The 20,801-nt window shown below is 33.5% G+C and overlaps 1 long non-coding RNA gene across 3 annotated transcripts in view; it reads right to left on the reverse strand.

Moving 5' to 3' along the window:
• The window catches only part of LOC141554836 (uncharacterized), a 212,076-nt gene that overhangs the window by 78,580 nt on the left and 112,695 nt on the right, over positions 1 to 20,801 (reverse strand). Inside the window, exon 3 of one of the 3 annotated variants that reach the window (XR_012485978.1) lies at positions 62 to 180. The exons of the other annotated variants lie outside the window; for them this stretch is intronic. This is a non-coding gene — a long non-coding RNA (uncharacterized LOC141554836). Of the gene's footprint in view, positions 1 to 61; positions 181 to 20,801 lie in introns of those variants that run through there. 3 annotated transcript variants of the gene reach the window in all.

The following is a 20,801-nucleotide window of genomic DNA, read 5'->3' on the forward strand; positions in this document are numbered from 1 at the left end:
GGGCACATTGTATATTGCAAGAGAAAAAAATAAATACCTATGTTTATATCAGCAACAATACCTTTTCTTTATCATTTCTATAATATTTTACTTGAAGTTATCTTTCCAATGGACTGCAATATCCTTCATGGCAAGTTCCATTTTGTTTTGTCTTTATATCTCCAACATCTAGCACAGTGTCTGGAATACAGGAAATACTTAATAAATATTTGTTGAATTGAATTTGCTTTATGGGTTGTATAATGGCTTAAGATTTGGTATCTAATTCATAGAAGTACAAAGATCAGTTCTAACTGAATAAAATTTCTCTGTGCAATATCAACCTGACTAGTTCAATAAGCCTTTGGAATGAGAAAAGATAATGAGTTAACTTATTTCTGTCTTCTGCCTCCCGATAGACATATGCAATTGCTTTCCAAACATCTTCATAGACCAAGCATCAAAAACTTTGACCCTTTGGTCATGTAAAAGTTATTATTATTAATGAAAAAGCACTTCTCTAAAACATAGATACAATGTTTCCCCTATAATTCCCATTTTTGCTTTGTGATATCTAGTATATTTAATGAAGATATTATCAATTTAATCCATGCCTTCTCTGTTGTGTTTTTAAAGCTGTCAATTAAACTACCATTAGAATGCCTTACATACTTCATTTCTAAATGTAGGTGTTATATATGTGAATGTCATAATGCCAAAACAAACACATTTGAAGGAAATTAGGGAAATAGAGCACACTATCTTCTTGGATACCATGAGATTTATATAGTCAACAAACACCACTCTCTAAATTCAAATTTAACCCCATTATCCTTTTTGTGCTCTATAAAATATTAAATGCTTAACTCAGCGCATCAATATAAGTGAGTTTAGCATCCCATAACTCGAGAGACAAATAGTTTCTGTTGATTTTAATATGAAGTTTCCAAGAAGAATATCTTTGAGTTTCCTAAGTAGAAAGTGGGCACATATAAGAATGGAATAGCCTGCTCAGCAAATGAAAAAAAAAAAAAAAAAAATATATATATATATATATATATATATATATACATATATATATATATACACACACAGAGAGAGAGAGAAAAGAGAGGAGAGAGAGAGAGAGAGAGACAGAGACAGAGACAGAGACAGAGACAGAGAGAGAGAGAGAGAGAGAGAGAGAGAGAGAGAGAGAGAGAGAGAGAGAGAGAGAGGGGAAGGAGAGAGGGAGAGGGAGAGGAGAGAGAGAGGAGAGAGAGAGGACAGGAGAGGAGAGGAGAGAGAGAGGAGAGAGAGAGGAGAGAGAGAGGAGAGAGAGAGGAGAGAGAAAGGAGAGGAGAGGAGAGGAGAGGAGAGGAGAGGAGAGAGAGTTAGTTTTTTTTAGTGTATTTGGGTTTTAACAGTCTTAGCCATAATATGTTAAATGGTCCCCTAGTGGCCTGTGTGAGTCAAATGTACTTCCCCAAACACCAAACTTATTAGCAGGAAGGGACTTAAGCACTGGGGACTCTCTGCCACGTATTTATATTATTCAGTAATACATTCATAACTTTGGGGCCTTACTATATGGTTATCCTAAGTGAAAATAGCTCCACTTAAATTCCAGTTGGGTGATGCAGTTTATTTTGGAATCTTTATTTTCCTAATATACTCAGGCACTTTTTTCTGTTGGTTTGATCTGAGACTGATTGCACTATAATAAAAATAAGATAAGAAGAATAGTTTTACCCTAGTTTAAAAAGTATCTTTAACAAAAAAAAAAAAAAAAAAAAAAAAGGATAGCATTCCAGTCCTTCTATATATCCTCAATCCCTTAACACAACATCTAGCTCAAGTATGATTTAATTAATATAAGTGCTTGTTGAATAACTATTAGATAGAAAGAACTTTTTGACAACTAAAAAGTTATCTAAGCATGGTAACTGTCCCAGGAGTAAGTAGGTTTTCATTACTAGAAATCAAATATATCCACACATACATATCTATACTTCCATATTTTATAACTTTTATCAAGATCCCCAAAAAGAATCAAATCAATGTATTTTTGTTTAGTATTTATGTAATTATTTATTTTGCCAGTAATGAAGCAAAAGAACAAGATCACAAGTAACACAAAAAATATATGAAATGAGCGCATGATTTCATTAATATAATAATAAAGAAATTCTCTCTGCCATAAATTCTCCTTTGTAACTTATCATCTTAGAAAGCTGGCTAGAGTTTGAGAGATTGAATGACTTGTTCAGGACAGGATCTGAATCTAGGTCTCCCTGTCTCTAAGATCAGTTCTCTGTCCACTATACCACACTGTCTCTTACAAGGACGCAGGGTTCGACATAGTGAGGTAGATAGGTATAGTCACATAAATGAGGGATAACAGATGGACAGCCCACTTGTTACACTAATACACATGAAAATTAAAAAAAAAAAAAAAAAAAAAAAAGCCTCTGGTGTATTGGTGTATTGGTTAAAATTTCTATAGAAGATTTATTAAAAGAAGATAGCTAAATGAAAAATACAGTAAAAGGAATTATATTTAGGTAGAAAGGCAGTTCATGGTAGAGTAGAGATAGTTCAGGGCTGGAGTCAGAAAGATCTGAACTTAAATTTGAATCAGACTCTTACTAGCTATACACTTAGCATAATGCCTACTACATAAAAGCTTATTCTTTTCCCTCACTCTCCACCCATTCCCCAATCTGCTCTGATAGAAAAGTATTCAGGTGAGATTCCAAACCCACAAGTAATAAAGTTAAGAAAATCCAAATTTATCCCTTTATAAGAACTCTCTTTACTAATCTTTTCTTCACACGGAAAGCAACACACAAAAAAAAAAAAAAAAAAAAAAAAAAAAAAAAGGATGGGTTTAAGTTACTACTAAATGCATTTAGTTTTAACAGTAGCAAAGACTTCCTGTCAATAAGAATGCTGATACTCTAGAGATAAATCCTACTTAGATAATTTAACAAAGTTATTACCAGTCATTAACACTTTAGCACCTACCATTTTATTCTGTTGGGCAACAAAAAGTAGAGCCTGGAAAAATAGAATATAGAAGGGTTCAACGTTTAAAGCAGATTTGTGAAAACTCATATGCTTAGAAGCATTTCCCAAGGAGGGTAATTCTAAATATAATGCCATAGTGGGTTTTGTAGAAAGTCATGATCTGTCATTCAATATACATTTATTAAGCACTTACTATGCACCAGGCATAGCTGAGTGCTGAACTTATAAAAATAGCTTATGTTCTAGCTGGTGATGAAACACAGAAATGACTTGCTTTGAAGATGTAATGGTTAATGATTTTATTAAGTATCTTGATTTTCTTGAATTCCCTTACTATCCAGAGGAGACCAGACTGACCTGCAATCAAAAATCAACTAAAAAGGAAGCAGCCTGAGCATCCTTTAAGCTTGACATAGCAAAGATCCTTTGCAGTGTTCACCTGCTTAACCTGGAACTCCCTCTGCTCCTCCAGAATTGGCTTAAATTAGCTCCTGTCAATTCCTAATGAACTAAGGAGCCCCTAGGGAGTTTCTGATATGGCCCAATTCCCTGTATCCAGAGGATGTTTTATATTCTTTCAGCCCAATGGCTAAATCCCATTAAGATGAGATCACCAATCATACACACACACACACACACACACACACACACACACACTTGCAGTTCCTGTCTATATAACCCCTGCTGCCTTATCACACCCTGGGTTCAGTTCTAACTGCATGTCCAACCACCTGAGAGAAATAAAAGCACACACAGGACCTAATTCTTTGTCTTTTTATTCTGAACTCTGAGACTGGCGTTGTTCAGTCATGTCCAACTTTTCATGGTCCCATTAGGGTTTTCTTGGCAAAAATATTGTAGTGATATGTAATTTCCTTCTTCAGCTCACATTAATCAAATAAATGTGACTTGCCTAGGATCACACAACTAATAGGTGTTGAATTCAAATTTGAATTCAGGTCTTTTTGACTATAGGCCTGGCACTCTATCCACTTTGTCATCTAGCTCCACATTGGATAGTGGATAAAAAATAGATTTCAAAATCAGCAAGACCTAGATCCAAGCCTTGCCTCTAACACCATACTGTTCCTAGACAGGTCATTGAATCTCTCAGCGCACCCAGGTAATTTTTCAAAACCAAAAACTGCAAAGCAAATAAAGATTTCACTTGATAAAGTCTGCATGAAGTTTGTTATCATGATTGAAAACTTAACATTGGCCATCAATTCAACCAAATAAACTTATTTAGTAACTCTCTATCTTTTAATCATAATTTCAATATGAAAATCATAATTGTAATCACTTAAGTCCTCTCAAGGACTTTCTTCAATCTATTTCACTTTTCCTCTTACATGGATCATATTTGTATGTATTCTATTCTTTTGATTCTGCTTTTTTATTTATATTATTTCATAAATTTCTTTTTTACTACTTAGTCAATTGCATTTATGGCTAAAATTTTGTAATTACAGTAGTGTACCACAATTTAAATATTGTATTACTATTGGAAATACATGTTTAAAACTTTTATTTTTTTTTTATAGTAACAAAAAATGCTACTATGAAAAATTTTCTACCTTCAGGCCAAAGAGTATGATTAATTTTATAATGTTATTTTATACTGCCAGCATATTCCCTAAAAAGATTTTCTATTTGTCATTCTATCAGCAATAAATGAATATATCCGATCTTCCTTCTATAATCTCAAAGGCAAAAGGTTTTATGACCTTTAATTATTTTCATCAATTTAATTCAGGTGAGTCAGTGACAAAGTAATTTTAATCTACATATTTGATTACTAGAGGTATTGAGCATTTTTTTCAAATGATTAACAGTTACATTTCCTCTTTTGGAAATTGTCTATTGACAGTATGCCCATCATGGTAGACTTGGAACTACATATAAATTAACAGTTCCTCAAATATTGAAGATATCTAATTTTTACATAATACTTACCATAATATTTTCCCGAGATGTTATTTTTCCTTAATTAATTTTTTTCATTTTTATTGTTTGCATATTTTTTAAATGTATACTTTTCCCAATGACATATCAAGACAATTTTTAGCATTCATTTTTACAAGATTTTAAATTGAAATTTTTCTCCATCCTTCCCTTAAAATGCTAGGCAATTATTAAAATGTATTTATTTCTAATATACATTGCTTTATAAATCATATAGGGAGAGAAAAAATCAGAATAAAAGGGAAAAACCATGGGAGAGGAAAAAAAAATGAAATGAACATAGCATGTGTTGATTTACATTCAAACTCCATAATTCTTTTTCTGGATGTACATGGCATTTTCTGTCCATTTATTCCTCTATGAATCTACTTAGTCCATAATATCTCAAGTTCTATGACTTTCTAGACTAAAACATCTCTCCCTAGTTACCATATATATAAAATTATCTTCCTCAATAAAAATTTGACTTCTTCCAGAACAGGTACCATCTTCACTTTGCTATTTGTAATGCAAATGGTTAGCATAGAGCTTGGCCCAGTATAAACACATAATGAATCCCTTTTTGTTCATTTATTCATGAATTTCACTAGTGTAATGGGTACATATCCTTCTCTTCAGCTTTTTTCTACAATTTATTGTTTTCTATTTCGCAAAATCATTCCAACCCCCAGAACCAGTAAATGAATGTGATATGGTTAGAAAGCATTTATAAACCTATATAAATGAATATTGTTTTGATTATTAATTCAAAGTGTGATCAGAAGTAGAGAAGGAGACAGTAGGGAGTCAATATAGTAAAATAGAAAAAGAATTTTGATTTGGTTTCAGAGTATTCATATTTTGGTCAATCATGTTACTAGGCCTAAGCCTAGTTCTAAGCCTAAGTCTCTAATTCATATGACTAAGAATGGCAATATTTGTACTACCCACTTCATGGGTGAATGGGACTGATTGAATGAAATGTTTTCAGTTTATGAGATTAGTCCTAAGTCACATGATCCCTATACCCAGAGGAGGAAGATGAGGTCTTGGGCCTCAGGTTTCAGGAAGTCACATGACCTCTGGGCCAAAGTGGAGATTCTGGACTCCAGAATGAAGAAGAGATATTTGGCAAAAGTCCTGGCAGTTTTCCTGCTTCTCCCCCTAAAGACAAAGGACTTTTACTTACCCTGACTCTGGCTGATCCTGAGGCATCCAGGGAGCTAGCTTGTACTTTATATTCTTCCAGTCTCAGCATCATTTGAATTTAATAATCCTTCTTGTTGTCATTCAATTTTGAACAATTACGTCACTATTTTCCAAGGTTTTCGCTAATTTTTTAAGATTATCCAGCTATTGTGCTAAGCCTTGTATTCTGTTTATGAGTTATTTTTTATCAAAAGTTTAAATTTCACTCTCAACCTTTTCCTTCAGTTCTTTTATTTGTTTTTTCTAACCAAAGCTAGGTTGACTCAAATTTAGCTTAATCATTTAGGCTCTTCAGACCATTCCAAGTTCTAACTGAAGTTATAATGGTATGCTTCTTTTTATCTAACTTTATTTAACAATACCTTATTCTACAATATTTCTTTAGGGAATAAAAATAATTTAGATTACTTAAATTAGGATTTTTTTTATTGCTTTTTTTTTTTTTTGCTTTGCTGCTTTTTATATGGAAATTTCTTTCCCTTCCCTTCCCCCCTTGTTTTAGTTATTCTTATTCACTTAGTTTATTTGGCAATTTGCTAATTGTTTTGAAATGATGAGTGGGAACTAGGTTTATGCCAAATGACTTACTCAGATAATTTGCTAGAAGTCTCCAGAGCTACAGATAAGGCCTACCCTTATCTGTTGGCAAGGGAGAAGGGGGGAAAAGCAGCCAAGCAAATATTTAGATAGTATAGAAAGGCTTTGCCACTTGAAAATCTTTTTCCTCAGTTATGCTACAATGCTTCTTTTTATTAACAGGAATGCCTTGTTAAAATTCAAAGAGAATAGCACCTTACCCTTTAATGCTTTAGCACTGATTAGCTTATCAGTGAGTTTTGCTAGTTAGCTAGCTATCATCATACTGAAATCAAAAAATGAGGCCCTGAGGGAAAAAGAAACGGGGCAGATAAGTTTTGATGAAAATAATATTTTATATTGATATTGCATTAGCAAAACAACTTAATTTGATTAAGGAAATACATGGTAATATTGTGAAACATTATGATAATTAACACAAACTCTGCAATATTTTCAGAATAAGCATAACTTGTGATCACTCCCACATCAACCCTTAAAGTAGAGTTCAGTAAATAGCTTATAATAAACCTCCTGTTTCACGTTTTAGGAAGGAAAAGATTATTATTGTCAGTTACATTTAACTTGGCTTATTTCAAGACTAGAGTGCATTAAATAAATTTCAATGAATTTTTAAAGCTTAGGATCATGTCCATTCAGACCACTTCTTACCATAAAATTATTCTTGCCCATGGAAATAAGGTGTTTGGTTTGGTTTAGTCAGATCAGCATAAATATTTTGTTTTGGAATACACGGGAGCTGTTGGAATACATGGGACTACCTGACAGGTTGGGGATGAGGACCATAAATTCCAGATAAGTTGGGAGAAAAGTTGGTAGTCAACCTAGAGAAATGAAGCCTGGAATAAGAGATAAAATGTGTCAGCTAGGTATCTGAGATGAGCTTTTACAGAATGCTAATAGTCAGAGTTCCTAGCCTTAATTTATATCAGTTTTAATGGTCAGGAAGGGGGGTTTCAACTAGGGGGACTGAGGCAGAACAATTCAAGGAACTGAGGTAGAACAATTTAAAGAAACTGAGGCAGAATAATTTAGGGAAACTGAGAGAACAATTAAAGGAAACTGTGGCATAACATTTACAATTTACATACTTGTCCATCCAGCAACACTAGCTGCCTTGGTATTTCTCAACAGAAATGTCCATCTTCCCAACTCCATTTGTTTTCTCTGGTTGAAACCTGTTTCTAGAATCTTCTCCCATCTCTGTATTCTAATAATAATTCTACCTCAATATATGATTCTATATTATAATTCTAGCCTTTCTCAATGATCTTTAGTTATAATTTAGCCCAAATATATCAAAGAAAGAGTATATTTATCAGCTCCTTATGTTAGTCAATAAACATTTATTAAGCTATAACATTTTAGACATTGTGTTGATGTTGGTGATACAAGAAAAAAAAAAAAAAAAAGACAATCTTTGCCTATAGGGGGCCACAGATAGTGAGGGAATTCTGGGTAAGGTATAAGATCCTTCATCCCAGAGGAAACCTGCTGACAATATCTGGTTTGGCTCCCATTTCCCTTTGTTGTTCTTACCTTCTTTCTTGAGAAGTCAGGGATGTCATGACCACCTGTATTTTACTTGAAGCAAGAGATATTTACTGCAGGATGCTTATAGTTAGCACTTACTCAATGTGATTGATGAGATAATGGTTCTCTAATTCACACATACTTAGTGTGCTGTAATGAGGTAATCATACTGAGGTATTTAAAGGCTGAGAGGACTGACAATCCTGGTAGCTCTGCTCCCTCCTTCATTCCTCCACTAAAGACCAAGGCTGGTCCTGAAGTCCTCCAGAGAGCTAGTCCAGACTATACATTTTGGCACCCAAACAGGGACCTCCAGAAGGAGGGAAATGGGGAGCCAAACCAGATATTGTTAGTAGGTTTCCTCTGGGCTGAAAGGTCTTATACCTTACTCAGAGTTCCCCCACTATCTGCAGCCCTCTACATTTGCCCTTAAGGAACATTCTCAGATATAACATGCAAATGACTGTAAAAACTAAATATTTAAAGAATAATTGGAAAGTAATCAATAGGGGAATAAAGTCATGTCATCACAAAAAGTTGAAGTCAATAGTTAGGTCCAGCCATCTTGGAAAACAATTTGGAATTATATTTTAAAAGTTACCAAAATCTGCATACTTTTTGATCTAGGAATATTACAACTAGATATATCTCAAAGATATCAAAGAAGGAAGAAAAGGACCACCTGAAAAAAATATTTTAGCAATTCTTTCTGTTGTGACAAATAACTGGCTAACCATAGTGTAGAGGCAAAAATTTAAGAAATTTGGTCAATGTAGGATCATTTATGTTTCCACTGTAATAGTAATGAACTGTGTTATTCATTTCCAAATGGAAATATAATAAAACATACATTTTAGGATAAGGCCAGTCTGAGATTTTGCTTCGTTGAACTATACATATGTGTTACAGAGTTTTCTATTAAAAAAAAATTCCCACTGGAGGGTAAGGAAGAAAGAAGGAAGAAAAGAGACAAAATTAAAACTTATTAAATGGAACAAAGTAAAATATAAGCTACATTAAAAAAAAAAAAAAAAACTGAAGTTTTGTGGAAGCATCATGTGGGACACGCCATATTTAACCACTACCCTTCTTCCCCAAAAGTATGATCATCTCCCCTGCCAAGACTAGAAAATTGCCCTAGCACTTCCATCTTTTAGTTCCTCCTCTCCTCTAAAAAAATACAACATTCAGAGGATACCAACATACTTTGACTTTACCATACTAACACTGAAGGAGAAAAGGTATTGAAGAAAATTCTCTTTTATGAAACAATGCCTAAATCAAATGAGGTGATCAAATATTCTTCTATATTATAATTTACTGTGATAAAAAAAAAAGAAACCAACAAGAATTCTATGGGAAAGAGTATAAATCAAGTGATAATCACATTGGAAAGTACACTAACTTTGTTAATGACTTCACAGTCAAAGAGACAAGAAAAGGTGAACTTTAATTACTATTAAATTTTGTAATTGTATTTATGAGTTTTAATGATTTCATTTTTTCTATAATTAAATACATCTAATTAAAATAAACTACTCTTAAAAAAATAAAATAGAGAGACAAATGAGGGGAGTGATTTTCAATCATTGCCTACTATGCAAAAATCTTATTGCCTGCCTTTGATCTCAGAAAAAAACCTTTTTTTCCTTCTTCTTGGCTCATCTAAGAAGTCAAAGCTCTTCACTCTGGAAAGAACCCTTCCAACCAGATTATAATGTAGCTAAAAGAGCCTGGGATTATGACTCACAGCACTTGAATTCTAATATCAACTTTACTATTTACTACTTGAGTGATTTTGGACAAAGTCACATCATCTTCTGGGCATCACTTTCCTTATCTGTTAAAAAGAGATAGGCTAGATAATTTCTATGTCAAAAATGCATAAACTGTAATACATAGAGACAGAGAGACAGATTGAAAATTGTTTGAATATAATTGGTTTTCTTTGTTATTCTATATTATTTTATTATTCTGCCAGGGTGGCAGAGAAGATGCAGCAACTCACCTGAGCTCTTCCAAATTCCACTACAAACAACTTTAAATAATGTTTTAAAATGAATTTGAGAGCAGAAGGAACCCACAAAAGGGTGGGATGAAACAATTTTCCAGGCTAAGAAAACTTAGAAAGTCAACAGGAAAGGTCTATTGCATGAGAAAAAGAAGGAAGTACACTCTAGTTATAGGCTATACAAGCACAAGCTGAGCCCCAGTACACCAGCAACACTGTCAGTGGTGACAGCAGGGCTTTGGGAGCTCTCAGCATACAGAGTATAAGGGGTCAGATAACTGCTGAGAAGGAGATCACAAAGGTCTCATTGCTGGCCATAAGTGCAATATCATTTTGCATTTCCCATATTGAATACAAGTCTCAGTCCTGAGTAGCAATCCTAGGACGAGAGAGAGTACTTACACACTAGAATTTGTGGCCACAGGAGAGCATGAAACCCTAAAACTGTTCCAGAGTGGGAAAGATTACTTAGGAGTACTCACAGACCAAAGCACAGGCCAGGATAGTTATCACTATGCCTCCCTTAGATAACACCACTTTGGAAAAACAAAATTTATTGACTCTGAGAACTGGCTATGACAGCAGCAGCAAAATAAACAAATAAAATACATTTTTAAAAGCCTGAAAGTTGGGACAGTGTGCCCTTCACCCTAGGAGCAAAGCCCTACTTTAACAAAGAGTTAAAAAATAAATAGGCTGGGGAAATTAGAAAGAAAAAAAAAAAAAAAAAAAAAAAAAAAGGACTTGACCACAGAAAATAACTGTTGTGTATCCTATACCAAGATAAGGTCAAAATGGATTCATAATTTAGACACAAAGGGGATGCTATAAGCAAATTAGGAGAACTTCTCAAATCTATAGAAAATGAAGAAATTTATGCCCAAAAAAATAGAGAACATTATGAAATTCAAAATGGATAATTTTTATTACATTAAATTTTAAAAGTTTTGCACAAATAAAACCAATGCACTCAAGATAATAAAGGAAAGGGAAAAAAAGTACAGCCATTGTTTCTGATTAAGCCCTTGTTTCTAAAATATATAGAGAACTAACTCAAATTTATAAGAATACAAGCCATTACTTAATTGATAAGTGGTCAAAAGATATGAATAGACAATTTTCAGATTAAAAAAAATTAAAGCCATTTACAGTCATATGAAAAAAATGCTCTAAATCAGTTAGATTGGTTAGAGACATGCAAATTAAGACAATTCTGAGGCACCACTTCACACTTCTTGGATAGACTAGGATGACAGGAAAAATATAATAATGATACATATTGGAGGGGATGTGGGGAAACTAGGACACTAATGCATTATTGATGGAGTTGTGAAAGGATACAACCATTCTAGAGAGCAATTTGGAAATATGCTCAAAGAGCTATAAAACTGTGTATATACCCTTTGATCCAGCAGTGTCTCTACTGGTCTATATCTCAAAGAGATAAAAGAGGAAAAAGGACTTACATGTGCAAAAATATTTGTAGCAGTTCTTTTTTTTTTTTTTTAGTGGCAATGAAGTAGAAGTTGAGTGAATGCCCATCAGTTGAGGAATGGCTGAATAAGTTATGGTATATGAATATTATGGAATATTACTGTTCTGTAAGAAATGACAAGCGGGCTGATTTTAGAAAAGCCAGGAAAGACTAACATGAACTGATGCTAAACAAAGTGAGCTGAACCAAGAGAAGATTGTACACAATATCAACAAAGATTATGTGATGATCAACTGTGATGGTCTGGCTCTTTTCATCAATGAAGTGATTCAGGGCAATTCCAATAGACTTATAATAGAAAGTGCCATCCACATCCAAAGAGAGAACTATGGAGCCTCAATATGGATCAAAGCATAATATTCTCACTTTTTTATTGCTATTATTGTTGTTTGTTAGCTTTTTTCTTTTTTTTTTTTTTTTCACTTTTGATCTGATTTTTCTTGTGCAGCATGACAAATATGTTTAGAAGACTTGCACGTATTTAACCTCTCTTGGATTGCTTGGTGTCTTGGAAAAGAGGCAGGGAAAAGAGAAAAAGAAATTGGAACTTAAGGTTTTGCAAAGGTGGATGTAGAAAATTCTTTACATGTATTTGGGAAAATAAAATGCTAATATAAGTTCTTGAAGTTGAGATTCTGATAGTTTTGGTTTATTCCTTTTAGGTTTTGAAGTTCTCCATCTAATATACTATATTTTTAAATAATAAAAAGAAAGTTACTATTGTGATAGGGAATATCAAAACATAAGCTCAAAAGAAGGTAATAAAGTAAAAAATGCTACATTCAGTGCTTGAAAAAAAAATTGTCAATTGGCTCATGTTCAAAAAGAATTCCTAGAAGAACTCAAAAAGGATCTTCAAAAATCAAATAAGAAAAGGAAAGGGAAAACTAAGAAAAGAAATAAGATACCCCAGAAAAATCATGGGAAAAGAGTCCTCTCTAATGAATATTGATGTACAAATTTTAAATAAAGTAGTAGCAAAGAGATTTTAGCACTTATCAGCAGGATAATATCAGGAAAGCAGGCTAGTTCAATATCAGAATATTTGGTAAGAGAACATGATGCAAGGGCAGAGAGCTGTCTTTATAGTCAGAAAAACCTCAATTAAAATGTTTTTCTTGTTTTATATGTGATCATGGATAAGTCATTTAACCTCTCAATTTCCCCAGGCAACTTTTTTTCAATACTATAATTATAGAAGAGTTGCTGATCTATATTGATGATTGATTTCCATATAATATATTTATAGATTGACCCAATTTCTCAAAAAAAAAAAAACTAATAAATTTGTTAGATTTTAAGAGAGAAGCTAAAATCTATGCAATAGATCAATTAATAAGCATTTATTAGATACTGCTAGGTAATGGAGATACAAAAGTATAAATGAAACAGTTCCTGCTATAAGAGAGCTTAGATTTGATAATGAGAGACAAGATGTACATATGTAAAATTTCTCGGGTTAGTTTGTAATTTATTCCAACAATTCATGGGTTTTTTTGGTTATTCTTTAAGCTTAAATATTAACATATACATAAATATGTATTTGTGTACATATATATGTACATATATATGTATGTGTGTATATATATATATATATATATATATATACACACACACAAATGTGCATTTGTTGCAGCTCATAGACTCTTATGGGGCTTTTAAAACTCGTTAAGTAATCAAGAGTTGTGCTAGATCTTGAAGTTCCCTAATAAAGCAGACCTCCCTGGAGTTTTTTCACAAGCTGTATTGGATCAATTGTCCTTTGTTGGTTTCAGCAATCTGGACCTTGTCCAAGACTCATTTATTATCTAAATCTATATATCAAAGTTTAATGTGTAAAAGGATAGACATACCCATCACAAAATTCTCTTAAATTCTGTTTCTACAGGACAGTAGGCATTTAAAAATTAATCTCTGAACTTATAAAAAGAAACCCAGAAGCACATGAAGCTACCATTTAAATACAAGAGAGCTATGCAACATTAAAGAGTCCAACTTATTTTAAATTATGCCTTCTTACAATTTGATAATAATCAGTTTACTCTGAATGTTGAAAATCTCAAAGACATTTAATCTTTCTTTCATTATAAGAAGACTTTTACTTTCAGAAGGAATGCCATTTTTATATCTACTACTTGACAATCTGCACTTTAAAAACTTGGTAAAAGCTTAGGCCCAATGGAATGGCTCAACTTGAATAAACTAAATCTAATCGAACCTGACTTCAGCTGTCCTTAACTATCTTTCCAAATCTTGGGAAGATTCCCAAAGACATAAAATATTTTTATTGACCTGGAAAGAGTACAAATACACTTTTGCTAATCTAGAAAGACTCAGTGAGACCACGATGAGATTCTCACTGACCTGGAAAGACTGCCTTTGCATCCTTGGCAGTCGAACTGAGAGACAATCCTTCCACAGCATTGACTTTCTGCAAATGTGTTGTTTCCACTTGGAAAGCTATATAGCTTTACCCATAAAGCTTTACTCTTAAACCACTTTTTGTTTTGTTTTTTTTGTTTTTGTTTTTTAAAGACAAGGGAAAGTTTCCTGGCAGATAATGAGGAAAATCCTATATTATCATAACCATTAATGGATGATGATAATGATGATGATGATGATAAGAGCAGATTGCATTCATACATTGCCTTTAAGGTTTGGTAAGCATTTTATATATGTTGATACACTTGATCCTCTCAACAACTCTGTGAGGACTGCTATTATTATCCCCATTTTGCAAACTGGGAAACTGAGAAAAAAATTAAATGACTTATCCAATATCATATCTTTACTACATGGATAAATACAGATTTATATATAAATATATCTATATATGTTAACACATAGGGAACTCGGTAGTTCAATGGATAGAGTGCTGGACCTGGAGTCAGGAAGACTTGGCCCTGATCCAGCTACTTAACCCTGTTTGCCTCAGTTTTCTCATCTGTAAAATGAGCTGGAAAAGGGAATGGCAAACTGCTCTAGTATTTTTGCCAAGAAAACCTCAAATAGAGTCAGGAAGAGTCATACACAATTGAAATGACTGAATAGCAACAAAGTTTGTACATGCATATTGATGTCAATATACAATGATTGTATGGTTTTATGCATATACACAGAGATATGCATATGTAAATATGTATTTAAATACATATCCATATATGGATATATATGTGGGGCATATATTCTAAAGACAAAGATTGTACTCTTTAAACTACTTCATTGAGTTTCCGTGTTTATGCCTTCTCGAAGAAATCCAACTAGACACAATCCAATGAGGAATGATCACACAAATAATCAGAAAATAGGAAAATTAATTCAAAGATCCAACCAAATCCATAGGAAAGAATATTTTCTTAACTATTTATATACTAAAAAATGTGTAAGTATATATGCACTAATATATTATATAATTTCAGTATATAATTAATAAAATTTTATTGAATGCCTTTTAATTAGAGTACACTGTAGTGAATGGGAAAGTCATTCTCCATAAGGAACTGACAATCTCATTCATGCCTAAACCAATAGCATGCAGTGGCAAGAGTGCTGAACTGGAACTTGGGGGACTTTGTTTAAAATTCAGCCATGCTACCTTAATCACCTTTGTGACCTTGAACAAGTTTTCTATTTACAGAATTAGAAGGCTGAATTTGCAGATTCTAAGGTCCCTTTCAGTTCTAAATCTGTCATTTAGTTTAGCTTTATTTTGTTTTCCCAGTCAACAAACATCAAGTACTCACTATGTGCCAGAGAATTCAAGTCTATTCATTATAATAAATGTTTATTTATTGCCTAAGATACATGTGAACTATAAGGTTAGGGTTTAAGAGAAAAAGAGAGAGAATACTACTAACTGGAAAGTGAATAGGCCTTCTTCAGGCATGAGATAAACACCAACTTCTATAGAGGGCTAGAACTGAGCAGATGCACGGTAACCTAGCATGTGAGGCTAATCACTAATTGGACAATTTTCTATTGCCACATGTTTGGAGGATGACCCTACTTAACTATTCTGTAATGGCTAGATGGGTGGTTGTGGACAAAGAAGGGGAAGTAAGATCAGTGGGTGGAGTAGGAGGAGGAGATTGATTCATTCTCCTGGCACTGGAGAGAGAGGAAGGAGGTGTGGGGATTGCTAGATCTAATCCCCTGACCACAATGGAAAAAAATTAAGAATAAAGACTTTTGCTTATCCTGACTCCTGCAGATTCTAAGAGATCCAGGGTCACAACATTTGGCCCCAACAGACTTCAACTGTGAGGTTCCAAAGAGGAATTGAGGATAATATCAGAGCTCTTGGAATGTTATTATCCTGAGTCCAAGAGCTTAGCATTCAACTTTTTCTCTAACCTAATTCCTGAGTCCTCTTAATTTTTGGCCCAATTCACCCAGTTGACATCCAATTATTCAGCAGGAGGCCTGACTGCAAAGCTCAGGAACTGGGAGTTCAGATCCCAGAGACTTCCAGTCTTTCACCCTCCTGGCTCTTGACTCTATCATTAACCTTTATTGCTTATCTCAATGGCCTTCTTTCTTTCTTACTTTTTTCCTTCCTTCCTTTCTTTCTGGCACTCCTATTACTAACCATGCTTCCATTCAATGTTCCTCCCAAGTATAAACCAAAAAAAAAAAAAAAAAAGTTTTGTTATAAATAATACAATCAATAAAAAGAAATCTACATTGGCCATGTCCAAAACTCAATGTCTCTTGGTATTCTTGGAGTCTATCACCTCTCTTTTAGAAGGTGAGTGACATACTCCATCAGAGGACTCCTAGACATGAGGATGTGAATTACTCTGATCAGAATTTTTAAGTCTTTTAGAGTTTTGTTTGTTTTAACACTATGTTATTGTAATTATATAAATTGTTCTTCTGATTCTAATCATTTTACTCTGCATCATTTCCTGCTTCCCAGGAGTCTCTCAAATTGTCTTTTTCATCATTACTTTTAGCACAATGATACTCAATCATATTCAGATACCATGATTTATTCAGCCATTCTCCAACTGTTTTAACCTCCCCCACTCTCTTAATTCTCCTTCAGGATTAGAAAGTTTGTTTTCATTTTGATTATTACTTCCGTGATATGATCCTCCCTTTAAGCCCAACCCTCCTATTCCCACTTATTTTCCTATGTGTATTCAATCTTGCTTTGTCTGGGTCAGACAAGAGTGACATTTACGTGATATCTACTTCATACATCTTTTACTTAATGTTTGCTTACTCTTTCTGGACCCAAGTCTTGAGAAATGGCATCATTCTACCCCCTATTTTCCCTTCTTGCACTAGAAAATTCCTTTTACCCAACATCCTGTTTCCTTCTTTCAAATACTTAGTACTGAATGAATCCAGCTTTGCATTGCCTGCTGTATTCAATACCTTTAACAATCTGAATCAAATCCTCCTTTCTAACCTTGTTTTATTCTGTTCCTTTTGATTTGTTCTCCATTCCTTAAAAATTGAACTGTTCTTGCTCAATCTCATAAAAGTTTTCTCCATGCTTCCAGAGGTAGATGGCACCATATTACATAGAGTGCTGGCCCTGTAGTCTGAAAGATTCAAATTCAAATCAGGCCTCAGATATTTAACTAGCTGTGTGATCTTGAGCAAAACACTTAATCTCTGTTAGTGTCAGTTTCCTCAACTCCAAATAGGGATTAAAAAACCTTTGTTGTGAGAATCAAATGAGATAATATTTATAAAGTGCTTAGCACAGTGCTTTGCATACAGTAGGCACTACATAAATGCTTATCCCATTCCCCCTCCATGTCTTAAAACACTCCATATTCAAATTTGGATAAGCAACAATATTTCTGTTTATGAACATTCTTTTCCTCTTTCATGGTGTGGCTCAGATATCACCTTTTCCATGACATTTTCCCATTCTGATGAACCAGAAATTATTCCTCTCTCCTTAGACTTTCAAGTAAAAGTCTAAGCATTTAACAAAGAGCCCTGTGTATGGGAAATGCTAAGTATGACTTCTGAATTAAATAGAATACTTCTATATCATCAAAATATGTTCGTTGGATACATTATAAATTTATGTTATTTAGAATCCCTAATCTCAAATTGGTCCCTACTGCCTCAAAGCAGACATTCTATATCTCCCTAATCAAGTCATAATACCAGTCTACATAATGGTTGCTCGAATCCTTCTCAGTTCTACTCATGTCTGTCTTTACCTTCTAAGCTAAGGAACTGCCTTATACTTCCCTGGGGTGGGGTGGGGGGGGGGGGGGAGATATTCACCAATAGCTCCTTCTCGCCTCATCTCATATCATTCAGACAATGTTTCCCTTAACTTTATTCTTCTTTACTCCAGTCTCACATGAATAAATAATCTCTCTTCCAAAGAAAACCCATCTAGATGTACATTTAATCCAGCAGACTAACTCCTCTATTCACCCTCTTTTCCCCCTTACATCTAATCACTTTCTTGTTTTTTGTTTTTTGGGTTTTTTTGTTTGTTTGTTTTTCCTTTTTGAGGCTGGGGTTAAGTGACTTGCCCAGGGTCACACAGCTAGGAAGTGTTAAGTGTCTGAGATCAGATTTGAACTTCGGTCCTCCTGAATTCAAGGCTGGTGCTCTATCTACTGCGCCATCTAGCTGCCCCCCTAATCACTTTCTTGTAATTCCTTATCTGCTACCTACAAACAAGTTTGTTTCCCCTTTAAAAATCCGTATTAGATTTTCTATGTAAACTAGCTATTGCCTCCCTTCTATAACTAAACTCCTTGAGAGCAATCTTTTTCTGTTCTTTTGCTCAATTCTAACTTCTCTGTAATCTTGATTCCAACCTCATCAGTCAACTGAAATTGTGCTCTCCACAGTTGTCCATATTCCCTTAACTGATCTGTTCATTCAACCTGATATTTCTGGACCTCTCTTCATCATTGCATACTATTTATCATCTTTTAGTCCTGTGAATTCTCTCCTAGAGGTGAACATTGTTTAGCCTAAATATTTCTTAGGTAAATTCTATTCTACAGAATATAGTTTTCATATTTGCCTTAGAAAGACAAGGAAAGGAGTTTGAATAATGTATTTTTTGCCCATGCAGAGACAATGTAAAACATTATTATCAGGAAAGATTTGGTTATCACATATTAATTAATTATACATGATGTCCAAAGGACCATTATGAAAATGAAATCAATTTATGTAGCATCACTTGCTCATGATGAAATGGTAGAGAAAGTCTATGAAAACATTTATAAATGACTCTAAGTCATATTAGCATATACTCTGACATTTGGTGACTTCGATGCCACTTGGAAAAAGATAATAGCAATGAAAAATATTATTAGGAAAACATCATTCAGGAAGAAGCAAGAGTGCCAAAGATTTATAAATTAAATAAAAGTCTCATTCCTCTATATTTCAAACATCTTCTTTGAAAGAAGAATTCTTTTGTACAAAAATTAGTGACCAAAAATAACATCAAAAAGAATGGAATATGTTATATATTAGAAGAAGAAAAACACGTTATTTATATAACAATTTAAATTCTTGATTTTGGAGGAATTTGAGGAACGGATTAAACCACATTGACTGTATCTTGTTACTCAGGTCCATAGCTGGCTCAGTTCCCCTTCTATTCAATTATGGATCTATTCCAATGTCTGTCTTGTAAGAAGACTATATTCAATTATGGGAATTATAAGAAAAATTTTATTGCATTATTTGAACCTAGTTCTGCATGGTTGAAATGGTGGAGTATCTCTGCCTATTGCTTAAAGGAACATAAAAGGATGTAGGTTTTGCTGACAGGAGACTCAATCAGATAAAGACTGATATAAGAAATTTTCTCATAATTACATATCCCAAGCAACTTACATGTCTTATTTGAAAATGGCCCCATACTGATCAATCAGTTATTATTTCCATGTTCCTTTTATCACATACAAACACTCAGGGAGGAGAGACAGAATGCCTCTCTTTTTCTGATTTCAGGGAATTGTACTTGGTTTTTTGTCCTTCTCATTTGGAAAGTCTCTAATCTCCTCCGATTAGAAATCTTCTACTTTTGTATCCTGATTTGTACCTTGTTCATTGTTTTCTTTTAATCAATTGATCTTATTTGATTAATTGGTTTAAAAGCAAAAATAATCTGTCTCCTCCTGTATTCTATATTCATTGCCAAAACAAAAGAGGTCTGGTCCCAAATTGTTATTTAATTGGCACGTATCATTTAATAAGTTGATGTTCTCAGAAGTTCAAAGCTTTGTTTCTTCGTTCATCTTTTTACCTGCCACAGTTCACAAATATATCAACCACATTTTTGAGCCGTCCAGAATTAGTACAAACAAAATAACAATTGTTATTGTTACCATTATGTTACACTAGAATCAACTTCATTCTGAAGTAACAACATCAAAAATGGGAAATGGACAAAAGAAATGACATTGATACTGACTGTAATAATTATATTCAACAGTTAAACTATCATAAATTAATTATAATAAAAAGAACATAAAAATATTCTTATTTAGCAAACAAGTTACTTGCTGACAAATAAAAACAACAGGATAGTGGTTGAATTTATCCAACATAATCTATACCAGGTTATATCATAAATGATCTAAATTAGTAAAATTTTAGAAATAAGGAGAATGGACAATTATGACAAATAGCATCTCATAAAGCCAAAAGAATCGTGTTTACCCTTACAATGTTAGGAAAGGTCAAGAAAGGCTGAAATTCATTGTGTGGAACCCTTGAAGTAAATTTTTAGGAGGGCATGTTTATAGTCCTGCAAGGTAAGTAAGGATAAATATGTCAAAATCTGCCTTGTTTGAGGGAGTTTCCAAATCAATAACATCACAAATACATTTAAATATGATGATTTATGCCTAAATTAGGAACTATACTGATAAAAACTGAAAAAAAAAAAGTTATTTTTTTTATTCTAACCATATTTTGGGCTTTACCCTTTTGTGTAATTATATACATGGCCAGCTGCTCACTTTCCAAAAATGGTTTATGCTAACGTATCTGTGAAAAACACTTATTTTGACT

Source organism: Sminthopsis crassicaudata, chromosome 1 (genome assembly GCF_048593235.1).
Source record: "Sminthopsis crassicaudata isolate SCR6 chromosome 1, ASM4859323v1, whole genome shotgun sequence".
NCBI lineage: Eukaryota > Metazoa > Chordata > Mammalia > Dasyuromorphia > Dasyuridae > Sminthopsis > Sminthopsis crassicaudata.